General features: G+C 45.0%; 1 protein-coding gene across 1 annotated transcript in view; it reads left to right on the top strand.

Moving 5' to 3' along the window:
- The window catches only part of LOC137537707 (mucin-5AC-like), a 535576-nt gene that overhangs the window by 486146 nt on the left and 29957 nt on the right, over positions 1-19473 (top strand). The window contains exon 34 of the mRNA XM_068259643.1: positions 2513-2556. The gene's annotated coding sequence lies outside the window, so the exon portion shown is untranslated. The remainder of the gene's footprint in view (positions 1-2512; positions 2557-19473) is intronic.

Raw genomic sequence — 19473 nt, 5'->3', positions numbered from 1 at the left:
CCACAGGAGTGATTTCAGCTGCATTTTTGGAGCAGTTTAATAGGGGAAAGCAAAGCCCCAAATCACTTTTCTATAAGTTGCTCTGGAAATCACTCCACTTTTAAATTGCAAAACTCTCAGCATTTTTAGAGCGATTTGCAAACATAGGTGGGCGCCCAACCTAACAGCGGAATTACAGTTATCGTAACATGTAATGAAAAACTGAATTTCCAATTTCTTTTTGCCTGTATAGCTATCCCATTTGTCTTATCCTGTAAAAATTACAATCCCCTTCTTGTCAGAATCAGCTGGATTAATGCCATTTAGCATAATAATGTAATGTACCGTTCAATTTGTAAGCACTGCACAAGGTGTGGTTGTCTAATCTTTCTAAATTTTGAGGTTATCGAATAGCACATCCCCCTTCTGTTATTGGGCAGTCCACCCTTCATTAAAGTCCTCTGAACTGACTAGACTGTACTCTCTAAGCTACTGCCAAAGAACAAGCTAACATCCAGCCAAAGCAAGTACACAATCATGATGCACCAGATTACACGTAAATTAAGCTGCTACACACAGGGAAAACTACACATACCTTCCATTAGTGATGAAAAGCAATTCAATCTATTTTCACAGCAGATGTCAACTGCTTTTGAAGTTTAAAATAATATCAGACTACAGTACAGACCAAAAGTTTGGACACACCTTCTCATTCAAAGAGTTTTCTTTATTTTCATGACTATGAACATTGTAGATTTACACTGAAGGTATCCAAACTATGAATTAACACGTGGAAATATAGTACATAACCAAAAAGTGTGAAACGACTGAAAATATGTCATATTCTAGGTTCTTCAAAGTAGCCACCTTTTGCTTTGATTACTGCTTTGCACACTCTTGGCATTCTCTTGATGAGCTTCAAGAGGTAGTCACCTGAAATGGTCTTCCAACAGTCTTGAAGGAGTTCCCAGAGATGCTTAGCACTTGTTGGCCTTTTGCCTTCACCCTGCGGTCCTGCTCACACTAAACCATCTTGATTGGGTTCAGGTCTGGTGACTGTGGAGGCCAGGTCATCTGGCGCAGCACCCCATCACTCTCTTTACTGGTCAAATGGCCCTTACACATCCTGGAGGTGTGTTTTGGGGTCATTGTCCTGTTGAAAAATAAATGATGGTCCAACTAAACGCAAACCGGATGGAATAGCATGCTGCAGCAAGATGCTGTAAGATGCTGTGGTAGCCATGCTGGTTCAGTATGCCTTCAATTTTGAATAAATCCCCAACAGTGTCACCAGCAAAGCACCCCCACACCATCACAACTCCTCCTCCATGCTTCACAGTGGGAACCTGGCATGTAGAGACCATCCGTTCTCCTTTTCTGCGTCGCAAAAAGACGCGGAGGTTGGAACCAAAAATCTCAAATTTAGACTCATCAGACCAAAGCACAGATTTACACTGGTCTAATGTCCATTCCTTGTGTTCTTTAGCCCAAACAAGTCTCTTCTATTTGTTGCCTGTCCTTAACAGTGGTTTCCTAGCAGATACAGTATTCTACCATGAAGGCCTGATTCACACAGTCTCCTCTTAACAGTTGTTCTAGATATGTGTCTGCTGCTAGAGCTCTGTGTGGCACTGACCTGGTCTCTAATCTGAGCTGCTGTTAACCTGCGATTTCTGAGGCTGGTGACTCGGATAAACGTATCCTCCGCAGCAGAGGTGACTCTTGGTCTTCCTTTCCTGGGGTGGTCCGTATGTGAGCCAGTTTCTTTGTAGACTGCACTTGGGGAAACTTTCAAAGTTTTCCCAGTTTTTCAGACTGACTGACCTTCATTTCTTAAAGTAATGATGGCCACTTGTTTTTCTTTACTTAGCTGCTTTTTTCTTGCCATAATACAAATTCTAACAGTCTATTTAGTAGGACTATCAGCTGTGTACCCACCTGACTTCTCCACAACGCAACTGATGGTCCCAACCCCATTTATAAGGCAAGAAATCCCACTTATTAAACCTGACATGGCACACCTGTGAAGTGAAAACCATTTCAGGTGACTACCTCTTGAAGCTCATCAAGAGAATGCCAAGAGTGCAAAGCAGAAATCAAAGCAAAAGGTGGCTACTTTGAAGAACCTAGAATATGACATATTTTCAGTCGTTTCACACTTTTTGGTTATGTACTAAACTTCCACATGTGTTAATTCATAGTTTGGATGCCTTCAGTGTAAATCTACAATGTTCATAGTCATGAAAATAAAGAAAACTCTTTGAATGAGGTGTGTCCAAACTTTTGGTCTGTACTGTATGTTAAAAAAATCCAGACCAGGCTTGATGTATCCCTTGTGTGGCTCACTGATTTCCAGCTCAGCAAAACCTAATGTAGAAATGCAATGAAGGTACAGTATTTTGAGGAATAGAAGTACTATAGCCAGTTGTATCACTGTTTCCTGATTTTCTTTGCATTACCTTTTTAACAATGCCACCTTACTCCTTCTCATATACAAAAATTCATTAAAGTGCCGTGGGGTTTTTGCTTACAGGGCAAACATCAGGGCAACTCACCGGAATTTCACCAATGACCCAGGTATACTGCATGCTCAATATGGTTCATACAGCATGGTGATAGACAGAGTGAAGAAGAGTAAGAACCTCTGCAAAGTTTTTTTTTTTTCTGTTATCTGTGGAAGGAGAGTTACCCTTTTGGACAAATTTAATAGATGTTCTAACCCTTTCACATACTACTGTAAAAGTGTTTTATTGCTGCCTTTGTCTCCATTACAAAGTCTTCCGTTTGACTTGAGCCCCATCTACACCATACAATTTTTTCGGCAATTCGATTAATCAGTTCGATTCGATTAAATCTGACATGTCCGATCAGGATTCAATTCGATTTGCCATTGCAAAACAATGGCAAATCGAATTGAATCCCGATCGGACATGTCAGATTTAATCGAATCAATTGATCGTATCGAATCGCACAAAAAATTGTATGGTGTAGATGGGGCTTTAGGCTCTCTTGATCAAAACAATCTACAATATCTTGAAAACTTGGATGGTAGCATAATAACAGCTGGCAAACGTAAGTGAATTTGTAGTTGTGCCAAGGCTGTATTTTATTAGAATTCTGGTCAGTGGGAGTATAACGGGTAGTATTATGTATCATTTAGAGAAGAAAAGTCACATGCCACCATATATCTAAAACTTTCATATTTTATTTAAAGAGACACTGAAGCGAGACTAAATTTCGCTTCAGCTCTCATATATAGCAGAGGCACGTGTGCCCCTGCTAAAACGCCGCTATCCCGCGGCTAAACGGGGGTCCCTTCACCCCCAACCCACCCCCCGCAAAAGTTGGTCGGAAAATGGTCGCTGGTAATATTCTTCCTGGAGGCAGGGCTAACGGCTGCAGCCCTGCCTCCAGTCGCGTCTATCAGACGCGCATCGCCGCCTCTCCCCCGCCCCTCTCAGTGAAGGAAGACTGAGAGGGGCGGGGGAGAGGCGGAGATACGCGCTGACAGACGCGCGTGGGGCAGGGCTGTGGCGGTTAGCCCTGCCCCAACCAGGAAGCGATCCCCCGCATTACGGAGGGGGTTTGGGGGGACAGGGACCCCCGTTAAGCCGCGGGATAGCGGCATTTTAGCAGGGGCACACGTGCCCCTGCTATATATGAGGTCTGAAGCGAGATCTATTCTCGCTTCAGACTCTCTTTAAACAGGTTAAAAAGGTTCCATAGAACAGGTATATTCACAAAAACGAACCCAAGACTGGGTTCACTATTCAACATTGATTACAACTGATCATTCACCATAATTACAACCATAAATTAGATATATAATTTATGGTTGTGGGTATGGTGAATGATCAGTTGTAATCAATGTTGAATAGTGAACCCAGTCTGGGTTAATTTTTGTGAATATACTTGTTCTATGGAACCTTTTTAACCTGTATAAGTAAAATTGGAAGTTTTAGGTGTATGGTGGCATGTGACTGTCTTCTCTAAATGATATATATTACTCCCCAGGGGCATAGCAATAGGGGTTGCAGAGGTTGCGACCGCATCAGGGCCCTTGGGACAGAGGGGCCCTTGAAGGGCCCTCCCTCAACTACAGTATTAGCTCTCTATTGGTCCTGTGCACTGCTCATAATAATTACTTCTATAGATACTTTGAATAGTGGTAATCATTAACAAACTGTTCCCCATCCCCTTCTTGCACCTCTGACACTGTGGTTTGCATTGGCAGGTTTTGGTGCACCGTATCAATTGTTATGTATAGAGTGCTTGGGGGGCCCCATTGTAAAACTTGCATCAGGGCCCACAGCTCCTTAGCTACGCCACTGTTATTCCCCGTTATACTCCCACTGACCAGAATCCTAATAAAATAACGTTTCATTCGGGAAGAGGGGCTTCATACCAATACCAATACTATATTGCTAGTTTGTACCTAATTGGTTATATTTGAAAGATGCCAAAGCTGTAGATTGTCCTGGATAGATTTAAAGCCACATTATAGGCACATGTTTTTTTCTAATCCTGTGTAGAAGATCTTTGATGAGCAATATCAAATAAATTACTTTTTAACCTCCTCCCGACCGCCTAACGTCACTTGGCTGTCCCCTGGAGTGGCTCACAAAGTGATCCCTCTCATAGGCTGATGCCTATGAGAGGTGATCAGCAAGACTGGATCTCGGGAGGGGGGCTGGATAATAAAAAAAAAGAAAACAAAAACAATTTTTTATTAAAAAAAAACATCAATAAAGTTAGTTAAAAGAAACACAGCAGCAATTACATCCCACCAACAGAAAGCTCTATTGGTAGGAAGAAAAGGGAGTAAGATTCATTTGTGTGCTAAGTTGTATGGCCCTGCTATAGACTGTTAAAGCTGCAGTGTGCTGAATTGTAAAAAATAGCCTGGTCACTAGGGGGGTGTAAGCCTGTGGTCCTCAAGTGGTTAAAGTACCTATTCAAGGGTACATGGACAAGGGCTCTTTCCCATCTCCAGTGCCCTGTATAAAATAAGTAGAACTAGAATAGAACTAGGAACTTTTTATCAGTTTGTGAATCTGTATATCTGTAGCAAGAGTTAACCTGAATGATATCTTTGATTCTGTATTTCTGATCTTATCTCCAGTTCAAATCTTCCGCTTTGTGTATTAGAGGCTAGTCTAGCGGTAGACCATCTGTCCCAGTCCATGTGGAATCGAGGCAAAGTATTTTGCATTACATGTTGTAGATCAGTGTTTCTCAACATATTATAAGTGTGTACCCCTTTTAAAACCCTGTACTCATCGAGTACCCTCTAGCATAGTAAACATGATCACAAGTACCCCTTGACAAATATATATTTAATCGTAGTACATAATTGGCTCTAAACAGTGTGCAAGCATTTATTATTGCTTTTAATTAGCTAAAATACTAATTTGATGTTGTTTAAATAAGAATTATAATTTTCTAAATCTCTAAATTTGTTATTCTTGGTTAAGTATATCAAGCCTGAGTACCCCCTGGACCCATCAGAAGTACCCCCTGGGGTACGCATACCGAATGTTGAGAAACTAGGTTGTAGATAATCCATCAGTCTCACCTACTCCACCCTATCCAGTGTCTGGGTAAACAGAACAGAAGTCTGTTGCCAATTCTGGGCAATTGCCCTGAGTATGGAGCAGACTATGACATAGTACATTCTCCTCCATTTCCAGGGGACTACCAGTAGTAGTGCATGCTATGCCTCTATTCTTATTGGAGCAGAGGTTATAGCAGCCACCACCCGTCTCCAAAGTGTGATTACTATATGACAGTCGCAGAGGATGTGACCCTCTAAAGAAAAAAGATTAGACCCTTTTGGAAAAAGTTTGTAAAGTTTTAGGGGGGGGGGGGGTTATATACCACCTAGTAGCTAATTTTAAAACTGGATGCCTAACCATAGTTTTTTTTGGTAGAGCACATTAATTCTGGCAAATCTTGTGCCAATCTGCTAGATCAAGATGTGTAGTTCCGCTTCCCAATCTACCATATTTTTAGTTTTCTGTTCTTCTGATAATCCTATTAAAATAAGAGTATATTTTTAGATGTTCCCTGGAGGGGTTGTGGTATCAAGATATAGATTCTCTTATAATGTGCAATTGAGAGCCCTCTTAACCCTTTAGTTGCCAATTTTTAGGAGGCTTGCAAGTCCTCTAGGCCAATTTATTTTAGCACATTTTATGACCACTTGTCACTAGGGGGCAGTGTGAGGCAATAACAGAGGACTTCTGCTTTCATTTTTTTTTATTTTCTGCTAGTAGAGAGAGATCAAAGCAGTCAAAGAATTTACAGCACAACAAATTCTGCCGACTAAGGCCAAAAGCATTGCACTAATCTCAAGCGAGTTAACTCTACTGAAGCTTCTAATAGATTAAAGTATAGGATATAAGGTAGTACTGTATTACCATTTTTTTTATGCCTAGCCAGGAAATTCTATAGTGCGACCATTCTTGGAGGGTACGTGTTACTGATTTTTAACAGAAGCCGATAGTTTGCTTTTATGAGAAGGTCAAAAGAGTGTTTGTACCCATATATGAAATCTCTGAGTTTACCCACTTTACATTCAAAATTGGCCCTATACAATATTACTACCTGGTGGGAAGATTGACTGCTTGGGATTTTGACACATTAACAGTGGGCAGCATGGTGGTTTAGTAGATAACACACTTGCCTTGTAGCCCTGTGTCCCCGGTTCGAATCCCAGCCAGGTCAACATCTTCAAGGAGTTTGTATGTCCTTCCCATGTTTGCGTAGGTTTCCTCTGGGAACTCTGGATTCCTCCTACATACCAAAAACATACAGATAAGTTAATTGGCTTCCCCCTAAAATTGGCCTTAGACTGCCGATTTATACACTACACGATACATACACTACACAATACAGAATAACATAGTCATTTGACTACGGTAGGTATTAGATTGTGAACTCCTCTGAGGGACAGTTAGTGACAAGACTATATATACTCTGTAAAGCACTGCAGAAGATGTCAGCACTATATAAATAATAATAATAAGACCAGAGAGTGAGCCAAAGTGGTCTAGTAATTACATGAGGGTGGGCATTGATGTAAGTGGTTGTGACAAAAACAATAATGTGTCATCCCATATAAGCTTTTGTTCTTATATATTCCTCAATGAACACAGCTTGTGTGGTGGTGAGTGAAGGATATATAAATATATATACTAGTAGACCCAGCCCGTTTAAAAACGGGCTCTAGGTTTACGCCCGCTGCCGCCAGTGCGCATGCGCATGCGCGCACGCACCCGACGCAGGCGCGCGCCTGCACCAGCCCGCCTCGCTCCACCCGCACCCACCCACCTCGCTCGCCCGTCCAGCTCCCTGGTCCCAGCCAGGGCCGGGCCGAGGCAGAGGCAAGAGAGGCTTCAGCCTCAGTGTAGGAGGGGGCGCACAACTCACTCAGCTATCATTTCCCTGTTGTGTTTGAAGCAGAGAGAAATAAGAAAAGGGGCTACACGGCAATGACTTCAAGCCAGATAACTAGCAATTAAGGTGTTGGGGGCCCTGGGCACCTTTTAGTCTAATCAAAATCAGTGTGTGACGGCTGGGGTGGGAGGGATGGAGGGGCACACTTTGGTGTCTCAGCCTTGGGTGCTGGAAGACCTTGTCCCAACTCTGGTCCCAGCTGTCAGTTACTGCGCACATGCGCAGTAACAAAAATCCTGGGGCACAGGGACAAAACTGCTGGACGCAGCGACCGTCAGCTTTTATTAGGTAGGATAAATAAATATATATATATATATATATATATATATATATATATATATATATATATATATATATATATACACATATATATATAAACATATATATGAGTGTGTATATATATATATATATATATATATATATATATATATATATATATATATATATACACACACTCATATATGCTCTTACCGAAAGGATTATAAGGAACACCTGTTCAATTTCTCATTAATGCAATTATCTAATCAACCAATCACATGGCAGTTGCTTCAATGCATTTAGGGGTGTGGTCCTGGTCAAGACAATCTCCTGAACTCCAAACTGAATGTCAGAATGGGAAAGAAAGGCGATTTAAGCAATTTTGAGCGTGGCATGGTTGTTGGTGCCAGGTGGGCCATTCTGAGTATTTCACAATTTGCTCAGTTACTGGTATTTTCACGCACAACCATTTCTAGGGTTTACAAAGAATGGTGTAAAAAGGGAAAAACATCCAGTATGCGGCAGTCCTGTGGGCGAAAATGCCTTGATGCTAGAGGTCAGAGGAGAATGGGCCGATTGATCCAAGCTGATAGAAGAGCAACGTTGACTGAAATAACCACTCGTTACAACCAAGGTATGCAGCAAAGCATTTGTGAAACCACAACGTGCACAACCTTGAGGCGGATGGGCTACAACAGCAGAAGACCCCACCAGGTACCGCTCATATTCATTACAAATGGAAAAAAAGAGGCTACAATTTGCACGAGCTCACCAAAATTGGACAGTTGAAGACTGGAAAAATGTTTCCTGGTCTGATGAGTCTCGATAGTCAGAACTTGGCGCAAACAGAATGAGAACATGGATCCATTATGCCTTGTTACCACTGTGCAGGCTGGTGGTGGTGGTGTAATGGTGTGAGGGATGTTTTCTTGGCACACTTTAGGCCCTTTAATGCCAATTGGGCATCATTTAAATGCCACGGCTACCTGAGCATTGTTTCTGACCATGTCCATCCCTTCATGACCACCATGTACCCATCCTCTGATGGCTACTTCCAGCAGGATAATGCACCATGTCAAAAAGCTTGAATCATTTCAAATTGGTTTCTTGAACATGACAATGAGTTCACTGTACTAAAATGGCCCAAACAGTCACCAGATCTCAACCCAATAGAGCATCTTTGGGATGTGATGGAACAGGAACTTCGTGCCCTGGATGTGCATCCCACAAATCTCCATCAATTGCAAGATGCTATCCTATCAATATGGGCCAACATTTCTAAAGAATGCTTTCAGCACCTTGTTGAATCAATGCCACATAGAATTAAGGCAGTTCTGAAGGTGAAAGGGAGTCAAACACCATATTAGTAGGTGTTCCTAATAATACTTTAGGTGAGTGTATGTACAGTATTTATATATCCTTTTTAACTTAACTCAGATTAAAAGAAATTGTGGCAATGTAATTTATGATAAATTGTAAACACATTGAATTAATATTTAAATGTATTACAAAGACTGCATTTGAGAATCAACAATGCCTATACAAATGACTAACTGCAGGCCATCTATTAAGGGTCTACTCCAGAAAAAGACAATTCTGGAATGAATGTTTATCTCATAAATTGTATAGCAACCTCCACCCTCCCCCACCTCCACCACCACCACCATGACGTGGATGGGAAAGAAGGGGCAAATGTAGCACCCATACAAGCTTTTTATATTTTTAGATAAAACCCACTGAGAACATTAAATAATTGTGGGTAATAATTGTGTACTCTATTATACAAGAACTACGAGAGGGTGCTGATAAGTTGCTTGCTTTGTCCCTTTCTAGTTGAAATTGAAAAATGTGGGGGCATATGACAGCTTAATATTTTAGTATTTTACTGTTTAATTGTCAGGTGTTTGAGATTCATAAAAATCTATTTTCTTTTTGTGAGAAGCCATGATGAGAGGCACAAGCAAGTTTCATACCATTTGAGTTACAGTCCATCATGAAGTTTTATGTTTCTCCAGCGAAAATCAGCGAAGGACATCCACACTGAGATGTCACACACACTACAGGAGAACTGTCCTTCCTACCTGTCAAAACCTGGATATTTCATTTTAAGATTGGGCATTTCACCATTGAAGATGAGCCCCCCCAGTGGGTGCCCCCCAACCTCAACTGAGGTGTTTATGAGCTGATTGAGGACTGGTGAATATTCACAAAAACGATAGCCCAGATACTGGACATCTCACAGGAGCATGTTGAATTGGTTACTATCACTATCTTTGACATGCACAAATTTTCAGCAAAGTGAGTGCCAATATGTTTGAACAGTGATCAGAAGAGCGATGCATCATGGGAAACCACAATTGCTCACTTAAAGCTGAATTATCGCAATTCGCAAATACCTTCTGTTTTAAGAAGGCAGCTTACACTCAGTGTTGCTTTTTAGTAGGAGAGCTTTCTGCTCTCTTTTTGTCCCCTGTACTTTCTTAGGGGTTCTGGGGCACCACGAGTTGTCTGGGTATTCTGTAGTACTGGTTCAAGCCCTATCTCATAGAGCCATATCAATCCCTGCCATGCAGGGGTGAGGACCAGAAAGTCCAAAACAGGCTGTTTGCATGTTGAGTTGATGTGGCTCTGTAAAATGTATAAGGTATAGGCTTGCTATACACCAACAGTTCTGGATGTGAGCCTGGCTTCAAGAGATCATTTTCATATTCAGGAGTGGTGCATCATGGGAAACCACAATTTATCATTTATAGAAGGAATGAGTTGAAGCGTCCAAAGCCATTTAGGCCCCTTTTGAAGCTGCACAGGGCATTTTGGCTAGGTTAATGACTGAGGATGAAACTTGTCACCATATCTATGACACGGAAACCAAGGAACCGTTAAAGGAATGGATCCACAGTGGGTCCCCATGGCTAAAGAAGTTCTGCACCCAGAAAAAAGATAAAACAAATAATGGTGTCTGTTTTCTGGGACAAAGACATTATTCTGGTAGTGTAATACCTACCTCAGTATTCTAGAATATCCAGACAGTATTATGGTAACCTCCTGGACAAGCTAAAGGAGGCAATTAAGATGAAAGGTCATGGAAAGTTGACTAAATTGATCTATTTTTTTGTAGGACAATGCACCTGCACATACAACCAACTTTGTGGCTGCCAAATTAAACACCCTTGGTTTCCATGTGGTGCATTATTCCCACTACTAACTTAACCTGCCCCCTTTGGACTATTATCTGTTCCCAAACTTGAAATAACATCTGAAGCAGGACATTTTGAGGACATTTCTGTCCTCAAACATGCTGCTGAAAGCTGGTTTGAGGCCCAACCAAAGGATTTTTTTCAACAGTATAGCAAAACTGAAAGTATGCTGTACCACCTGCACCAGTCTTGGGGAAGGGAGGGGGTTCTTTTTATATGGGCCAAGCCAAGTGAATCTGGTTAAATAAACTTAGTTTCCTTAAGTGATAACTGATGAAAGATAGATTAAAATGAGTAGACATCCAGTGTTGTGTTTTGTGTAATAAAAATGTATATTCCTGATTACACAAGTCTAGATCGTCTTATGTGGGTAAGCTGACCTTACCCTATTTTACCTTCATTCAGAGTTCTATTTTATTATTTACGATTTATTCCAGTTTTCACATACTAGGTGCCTCTCACCACCCTGTCCCAATATTTAACAACAAAAGCTCCTGAAAAAAGGTTTATTGGATTTTTATCTAGCCACTTCTCATTCAGTTCCACCATATAAATCGGTTCACTTAAATCCACACCAGGTTTTTGTGATGTTCAAAGTGAATGCGTTCTCACTTTACCCACTGTTTTATCAAAGCATGGGCCCACTTGTTAAATATTAGGTCACAGTTAAGGATTATTTTAGGTTTTTCCTTTGCAAGTGGTCTTCAAATGTGACAAATGATGAGTGTTTGTATAGAAGTTCACAGGTGTGCTGCATTTTTTTTGTGCACTTGGTTTTACTTTGTAAGTATGATATAACCCTGTCCAGCACCATGTTTCCATTGTAGGGAAACACTTCTTATATTTACTTACATTCTAATGGTTAATGCATAATACATTCATTAATCTTCAGTGAGCTCCTTTGGGGACTGGAGGTGAAAAATAGAGATGGCCCGAACCTCCGATTTTAGGTTCGCGAACTATCGCCAAACATTCAATTCGCGCAAACTTTTGCGAACCGCAATAGACTTCAATGGGGAAGCAAACATTGAAAACTAGAAACTTTTATGCTGGCCAAAAAAGTGATGGAAAAGATGTTTCAAGTGGTCTAACACCTGGAGGGAGGCATGGCGGAGTGGGATACATGCAAAAAGTCAGAGGGAAAAATCTGGATTTGACGCAAAGCAGCGTTTTAAGGGCAGAAATCACATTGAATGCTAAATTGCAGGCCTAAAGTGCTTTAAAACATCTTGCATGTGTATACATCAATCAGGTAGTGTAATTAGAGTACTGCTTCACACTGACACACCAAAATCACTGTGTAACGCACCGCAAACAGCTGTTTGTGTAGTGATGGCCATGCTGGACTGGTGCGCACCATGGCGAGATTGCTCTTCCTCACTCATTGATGTCAGGTAATGTCTGACTGCCTAATCAACTTCCAATGGTTCTTTCTCTACCATTGTTAAAGCTTACATCTATTTTTTTAAATACTTGTTCTGCTTGCTGTTCAGTACCTGCAACGAGAATCTTTTATGGAGGGCAAGTCTGCCATTGTGAGTGACCACGGTAATTGCCGGGGAATCAGGGTCCGGTCCAGAGTGGGAACCTGAGAACTGGCTACCACCACCGCACATCCAAGTAAGGACCCATTTGCTGTATAAGTAATGTACCTGCCCTGACCGTGCTTTGCAGACCAGGCATCTGTGGTCAGATGGACCCAGCCCAGCGCAAGACGAACCACATCGAAAGCATTTGACAAGAATGTGTTATGGAGGGCAAGTCTGCCATTCATTCAACTGTGTGAAACTTTCTATGGTACTTTCTCAGTAGCATGGTGACCACGGGTAATGGCCGGGGAATCCTGGTTTGATTCCAGTCCGGAGTGAGAGCCTAAGAAACGGCTACCACCACCACACATCCAAGGAAGGCAACAGGCACGCTGTGGGCAAAGGAGCAGGAACGGCTACCACACATTAAAGGAAGGAAGCAGGCATGGCATGCACGTCCCGAGGTAGTGACCAAAAATAACAATACAGGAGGACTTTGGAGGCCCTGCTGAATATGACACTGATAGACTTTATTGCCTTTAACGAGAATCTGTTATGGAGGGCAAGTCTGCCATCCATTCAAGCGAAAGGTATGCACTGACTGCCAGGTATAATACAATGTGCAGTCAAAGATGCAGTGAAAGGTATGCAGTGACTGCAAACAGCTGTTTGTGTAGTGACGGCCATGCTGGACTGGTGCGCACCGTGACGAGTGCAGGTGATGTTGGCTTTCCAGTACACAAAATTGGAGATGGCACACAAATAAAAACTGTATTAAAGCATGCAGAGGCATGCCTCTGCATGCTTTAATACAGTTTTTCTGCTGAAAGCTATTTGTGTGCCGTCTCCAATTTTGTGTACTGGACTACGAATTGCAGGAGTGGTGTACCTGCAGGAGGTGGGCACCGGCAAGGGGCTCTTTCTATAGACCTGAAAGGTGGGTGACGTGTGAATCTTTGAGCTATGATGGCGGCTTTCCAGCCCATATTGTCGCTGGGCTGAGGTAGCTGAATGGCAGAACAGTGACTGTCCAGCTGATCAAATTTGGTCTGTCTACAATGAGGCAACGACCTTATTATCTTTGGTGTGCCGCCGCCCCTGAGACACTCATATAGCCGGCGGTCATTGCTTCATTGTGATACGCAAGCCCCTTCACCGCGGCAAGGTAATGATCATGAAGGGGAATGGGCACATGCACATTCCTTTTGTTTTGTTGCTGCAGCTGCAGTGCAGCCAGAAAAATTAGGCAGGCATGTACACGCACCCAAAAAATTATTATAGCGACCACTGCTAGCAGCTGCCTTCAAATTTCAGGAATCCACCTGGAGTCCTGGACCCTTGTTGGTTTGGCGGAGAAGGCAGTCAAGCGGCCTGCGGGCAGAGGTGCTGTGTGGGGAGCGACTTAGTCTTGGGGCAGGCAGCCAGTCACACGGCGTGCAGGCAGAGATGCTGTGTGTGGGGACTGACTTAGTCTTCGGGTGGGCAGTAGCCCTCCGGGATCCATGCCTCATTCATTTTGATAAAGGTGAGGTACTAAACACTTTTGTGACTTAGGCGACTTCCCTTCTCAGTGACAATGCCTCCAGCTGCGCTGAAGGTCCTTTCTGACAGGACGCTTGAGGCAGGGCAAGAAAGACAGAAGTTGTATGGCAAATTGTGACAGCTCTGGTCATAGGTCAAGCCTGTGCACCCAGTAGCCCAAGGGTTCATCGCTGCTCAAAGTGTCTACATCCACACTTAGGGCCAGGCAGTCAGCTACCTGCCAGTCCAGGCGTTGGTGGAGGGTGGATCCAGAAGTGGTAAGGTGAGGCGTTGAACTAAAGAATGTCCGTATGTCCGACATCACCATGAGATCACTGGAGCGTCCTATCCTTGCCTGCGTGGACATGGTAGAAGGATTACTGGCAGTGGTACCTTTATTGCGATGTGCTGTGATATCACCCTTAAACGCATTGTAAAGCATAGTTGCCAGTTTGCTCTGCATGTGCTGCATCCTTTCTGCCTTCAGGTGAGTTGGTAACGTCTGCCACTTTGTGCCTATACCGAGGGTCTAGTAGCGTGGCCACCCAGTACAGCTCATACCCCTTGAGTTTTTTTATACGGAGGTCCCTCAACAGGCTGGACAGCATGAAAGACACCATCTGCACAAAGTTGGATCCAGACGTACTATCCATCTCCTCTTGCTCTTCTTCAGTGACGTCAGGTAAGTCCTCCTCCTCCCCCCAGCCACGAACAATACCACAGGAACATGGAGCAGCACAAGCCCCCTGCAACGTCTGCTGTGGTTGTTCTTCTGCCGCCTCCTCCTCCTCCAAAGAAACACCTTCCTCAACATCCGAGTCTGACTCCTCTTCCCCACACGACTCTTCCTCCTCCTCCCCCCTCTGTGCTACTGCAGGTGTTGAGGAAACATCTGGTTCTGATGAAAATTGTTCCCACAACTGTTCCTCCTGTAACTGTTCCTCTTCATGCTCCTCCACAGCTTGATCCACCACTCTACGCACGGCACGCTCCAGTAAGTAAGCGTACAGGATCAAGTTGCTGATGGTGCCTTCACTGCGACTCACCAGGTTGGTCACCTCCTCAAACGGCCGCATGAGCCTGCATGCATTTCGCAACAGTGATTAGTTGTTGGGCCAGAACATCCCCATCTCCTCAGATTGTGTCCTGTTACTGTAATTGTACAGGTACTGGGTGACGGCTTTCTCCTGTTCTGGCAGGCGAGAGAACATGACCAGGGTCGAATTCCAGCGAGTCGGGCTATCACATACCAAGCACCTCACCGGCAAGTTGTTTCTCCGCTGAATGTCCGCAAAGCGTGCCATGGCCGTATAAGACCGCCTGAAATGCCCACACAACTTCCTTGCCTGCTTCAGGACTTCCTCTAAGCCTGGGTACTTTGACACAAATCTTTGAATGACTAGATTCAGCACATGTGCCATGCAGGGTACATGTGTCAGCTTTCCCAAATTCAAAGCGGAAAGGAGATTGCTGCAGTTGTCACACACCACGTTGCTGATCTCCAGCTGGAGCGGGGTCAGCCACTGATTCACCTGTTTAACCACTTGCCGACCGCGCACTCATAACGCGCGTCGGCAAAGTGGCAGCTGCAGGACCAACGACGCAGATATGCGTCGCCGGCTGCAGGCTAATTAATCAGGAAACAGCCGCTCGCGCGAGCGGCTGCTTCCTGTCAATTCACGGCGGGGGCTCCATGAATAGCCTGTGAGCCACCGATCACGGCTCGCAGGCTAAATGTAAACACAAGCGGAAATAATCCGCTTTGTTTACATTTGTACAACGCTGCTAACAGTAGCAGCGTCGTACTAGATCAGCGATCCCCGGCCAATCAGCGGCCGGGGATCGCTGTCACATGACAGGCAGGAGCCTATTAGAGGCTGCACAGAACATATCAGTTCCTGTGCAGCCTCCGATCTCCTGGGAAGGGAGGGAGGAGAGGGAGAGGGGGAATCCTGCGGTGGAGGGGGCTTTGAGGTACCCCCCCCCCACCAGCCACACGCAGGCAGGAGCGATCAGACCCCCCCCCCAGCACATCAACCCCCTAGTGGGGAAAAAAGGGGGGCAATCTGGTCGCTCTGCCTGGTGTTTGTTCTGTGCTGGGGGCTGTAGAGCCCACCCAGCACAGATCAGTGAAATCAGCGCTGGTTCTTAAGGGGGGGGAGGGGGAAAAGGCTGGGTCATCAAGTGGTTAAGAGCAGCCAGAAGAGCTGGTCCAGTGTGACTCTCCGCTTTGAGGCAAGACATGTCTAAGATGGCGTGACATAGTCGTACCTAACATGCAGCATAGGCCCTGGGGAGATGGGGCTGTGTAGCTGGAGAGGAGATCGCAGCACCTGTAGAGTTGAACTGCCATTCAGCCAAGGAGGAGGACGATAGCGAAGAGGATGTAGCAGGAGGAGAAGGAGAGGAGCTCCCTGCAAGCCATGGAGGTGTCACAAGTTGGGCCACTGCACAGGCACGTACTCCCTGCTTGTCAGCGGTCACCAGGTTGACCCAATGAGCTATGTAAGTTATGTACCTGCCCTGACCGTGCTTGGCAGACCAGGCATCCGTGGTCAGGTGGACCCTTGACCCAACGCTGTGTTCCAGAGATGACACCACTTGCCTCTCAACTTCACGGTACAGTTTGGGTATCGCCTTTTTAGAGAAATAATTGCGGCATGGTATCTTCCACTGCGGTGTACCAATGGCCACAAATTTACAGAAGGCCTCAGAGTCCACAAGCTGGTATGGTAACTGCTGGCGAGCTAACAGTTCTGCCAAGCCAGCTGTCAGATGCCGGGCAAGGGAGTGACTGGCAGAAATTGGCTTCTTCCACTCAAAGATTTTCTTCATGGACACCTGGCTGCTGTGGCCAGAGGAGCAGGAACCGTTTAAGGGCAGAGGCGGAGTGGAGGAGGGTGGCTGTGAAGGTGAAAGGGAGAAAGCGGCTGAAAATGCTGCACTTGAAGGAGGAAGAGGAGAAGGAGGGTGGCTTTGCTTTTGTGTGCTGCTTTTGCTGTGGTGCTCTTCCCATTACAGTTTGTGCCTTTTCTGCAGGTGCCTTCGTAAGGCAGTTGTCCCTACGTGGGTGTTGGCCTTTCCACGGCTCAATTTTTGGAGGCAGAGAGAACAGATGGCATTGCTCTGATGTAGGGACGACACACTAAAAAATTTCCAAACCGCTGAGCCCCCCCTGGGGTGATGGCACTATGGTGGCATCAGCAGCTGACGTTGAAAGGCATGTTGGCTGGTGCCGGACACTGCCACCAGCTGTTTCTGATGATGAGCTCCCCCTGCTTCTTTCAGCAACTCATCTCCTCCTACTCCTCTCTGGCTCCCGCTCTGAACTGTCCCCTTGGTCATCTTGTCCCTTAGAATCCCACGTGGTATCCGTATCATCGTCATCATCATAATCATCCTGCCCAGCTTCGCTTGCCTCAGACACTTCTAAAACTGCATCAACAGCAGGTACTTCATCATCCTTATCCTCGCACGTTACACCCATAGTGTCACCGCCTAACTCAGACATATGAGGTGGTGTAACTTGCTTAGCGCCTTCATCTGGTTGTAACAATAATGGCTGTGAATCAGTTAATTCCCAACCATTTAACTCCTGCTAAGTGTCAAATGCAGCAGATGTGGTGCTTGTAGTAGCGCTGGTGGCTGCGAAAGATGAGGTTTTCTGTGTTAAATAGTCAACCACGTCCTGACAATCTTGGGAGTTGATGGGACGTGTCTTCTTCTGAGCACTGTACTTTGGGCCAGGGCTGCACAAAATCACACCAACACGACCTTACACAGACCTGCCGGGTGGCCTTCCTCTGGGTCTGCCTCTACCTCTTCCTTTACCTGTTTTGTCCATATCGGGGGGATGAAGTGAAAGGTATGCACTGACTTGACTAATACAATGTGCAATTAACAGGTATGCACAGAGTGGTATATCACACTGCGTGCACTAATGTAGGTAGCTGGGTGCACTGTGAACAACAGGTAGGTATATGCAGTGATGGGTATTACAATGTGCACCTGTCAGTCACACACAGACAGGTACCGGACAGGCACAGTGACACTGCGTGCGCTCACGTAGGTAGGTGGGTGCACTGAAGTGAACAACAGGTAGGTATATGCAGTAATGGGTATTACGATGTGCACCTGTCACACACAGACAGGTAGCGGACAGGCACAGTGAGACTGCATGCACTCAGCTCACGTAGGTAGGTGGGTGCACTGAAGTGAACAACAGGTAGGTATATGCAGTAATGGGTATTACAATGTGTACCTGTCACACACAGACAGGTAGCGGACAGGCACAGTGACAATGCGTGCGCTCCACTCACGTAGGTAGGTGGATTGATTTAGACATCCTACAAATCCCTAAGCAAGCTCATTTTTCTCTTGGGTATATCACTATGGTACATGCTAGGCTGGCTTCAGCATGTAGCATTGGTGGTATAGTGGTGAGCATTGCTGCCTTCAAAGCAGTTCACCTGGGTTCAATTCCCGGCCAATGTATGTAAGCTGGCTTTTGACATTCTACAAATCCCTGGAAGATAAGACAAGACAGGAGGAGGAAGGGTGGAGGGGAAAGGAAAAAAAACACAAGAACAAGATTAGCTCTCAAAAGAGCTGTTATGGGGTGCTATTTTAGGAATAAAAATCAGCCAGGAGCAAGCTAACACGCTTACAAGAGCCTAACTAATCTTTCCCTATGATAGTCTGCCAGCAGCTTTCCCTTCACTAATTACTACAGGGACACGAACAACTATAATGGCCGGTGCTGCCTGCCTTATATAAGGGGTGGGGTGGCTCCAGGAGATAGTGTAGCCTGATTGGCTACAACGGGCCTGCTGACTGTGATGTAGAGGGTCAAAGTTGACCCTAATGTGCACTATGGGGGTGAACCGAACTTCCGGGAAAGTTGCGTTCGCATGCGATCGCGAACCACCCAAAGTTCGCCTGGAACCGTTCGCCGGCGAACCGTTCGGGCCATCTCTAGTAGGTGGGTGCACTGTGAACAACAGGTAGGTATATGCAGTAATGGGTATTACAATGTAGTCACACACAGACAGGTAGCGGACAGGCACAGTGACACTGCATGCTCTCAACTCATGTAGGTAGGTGGGTGCACTGTGAAAAACAGGTAGGTATATGCAGTAATGGGTATTACAATGTGCACCTGTCACACACACACAGGTAGTCACTGAATGTGCTGGGCCTGGCAGTGGCACGCACAGTATGAATTAGCAAGGCTGTCTATGCAACACTAGTGTTAGTGGGACACACACAAAAAAATAGATCACAAGAACAAGATTAGCTCTCCAAAGAGCTGTTGTGGGGTGCTATATTAGCAATAAGAATCAGCAAGGAGCAAGCTAAGAAGCCTACAAGAGCCTAGTTAATGTTGCCCTATGAGAGTCTGCAGCAGCTGTCCCTTCTCTATTTACTGCAGGCACACGAGTGAGTAAAATGGCCGGCGCTGCCTGCCTTTTATAAGGGGAGGGAGTGGCTCTAGGAGGGAGTGTAGCCTGATTAGCTAAAATGTGCCAGCT

Source organism: Hyperolius riggenbachi, chromosome 11, assembly GCF_040937935.1.
Source record: "Hyperolius riggenbachi isolate aHypRig1 chromosome 11, aHypRig1.pri, whole genome shotgun sequence".
Lineage (NCBI taxonomy): Eukaryota > Metazoa > Chordata > Amphibia > Anura > Hyperoliidae > Hyperolius > Hyperolius riggenbachi.
The sequence above is the reverse complement of the archived record's forward strand: the minus strand, read 5'-3'. Positions and strand labels throughout refer to the sequence as shown.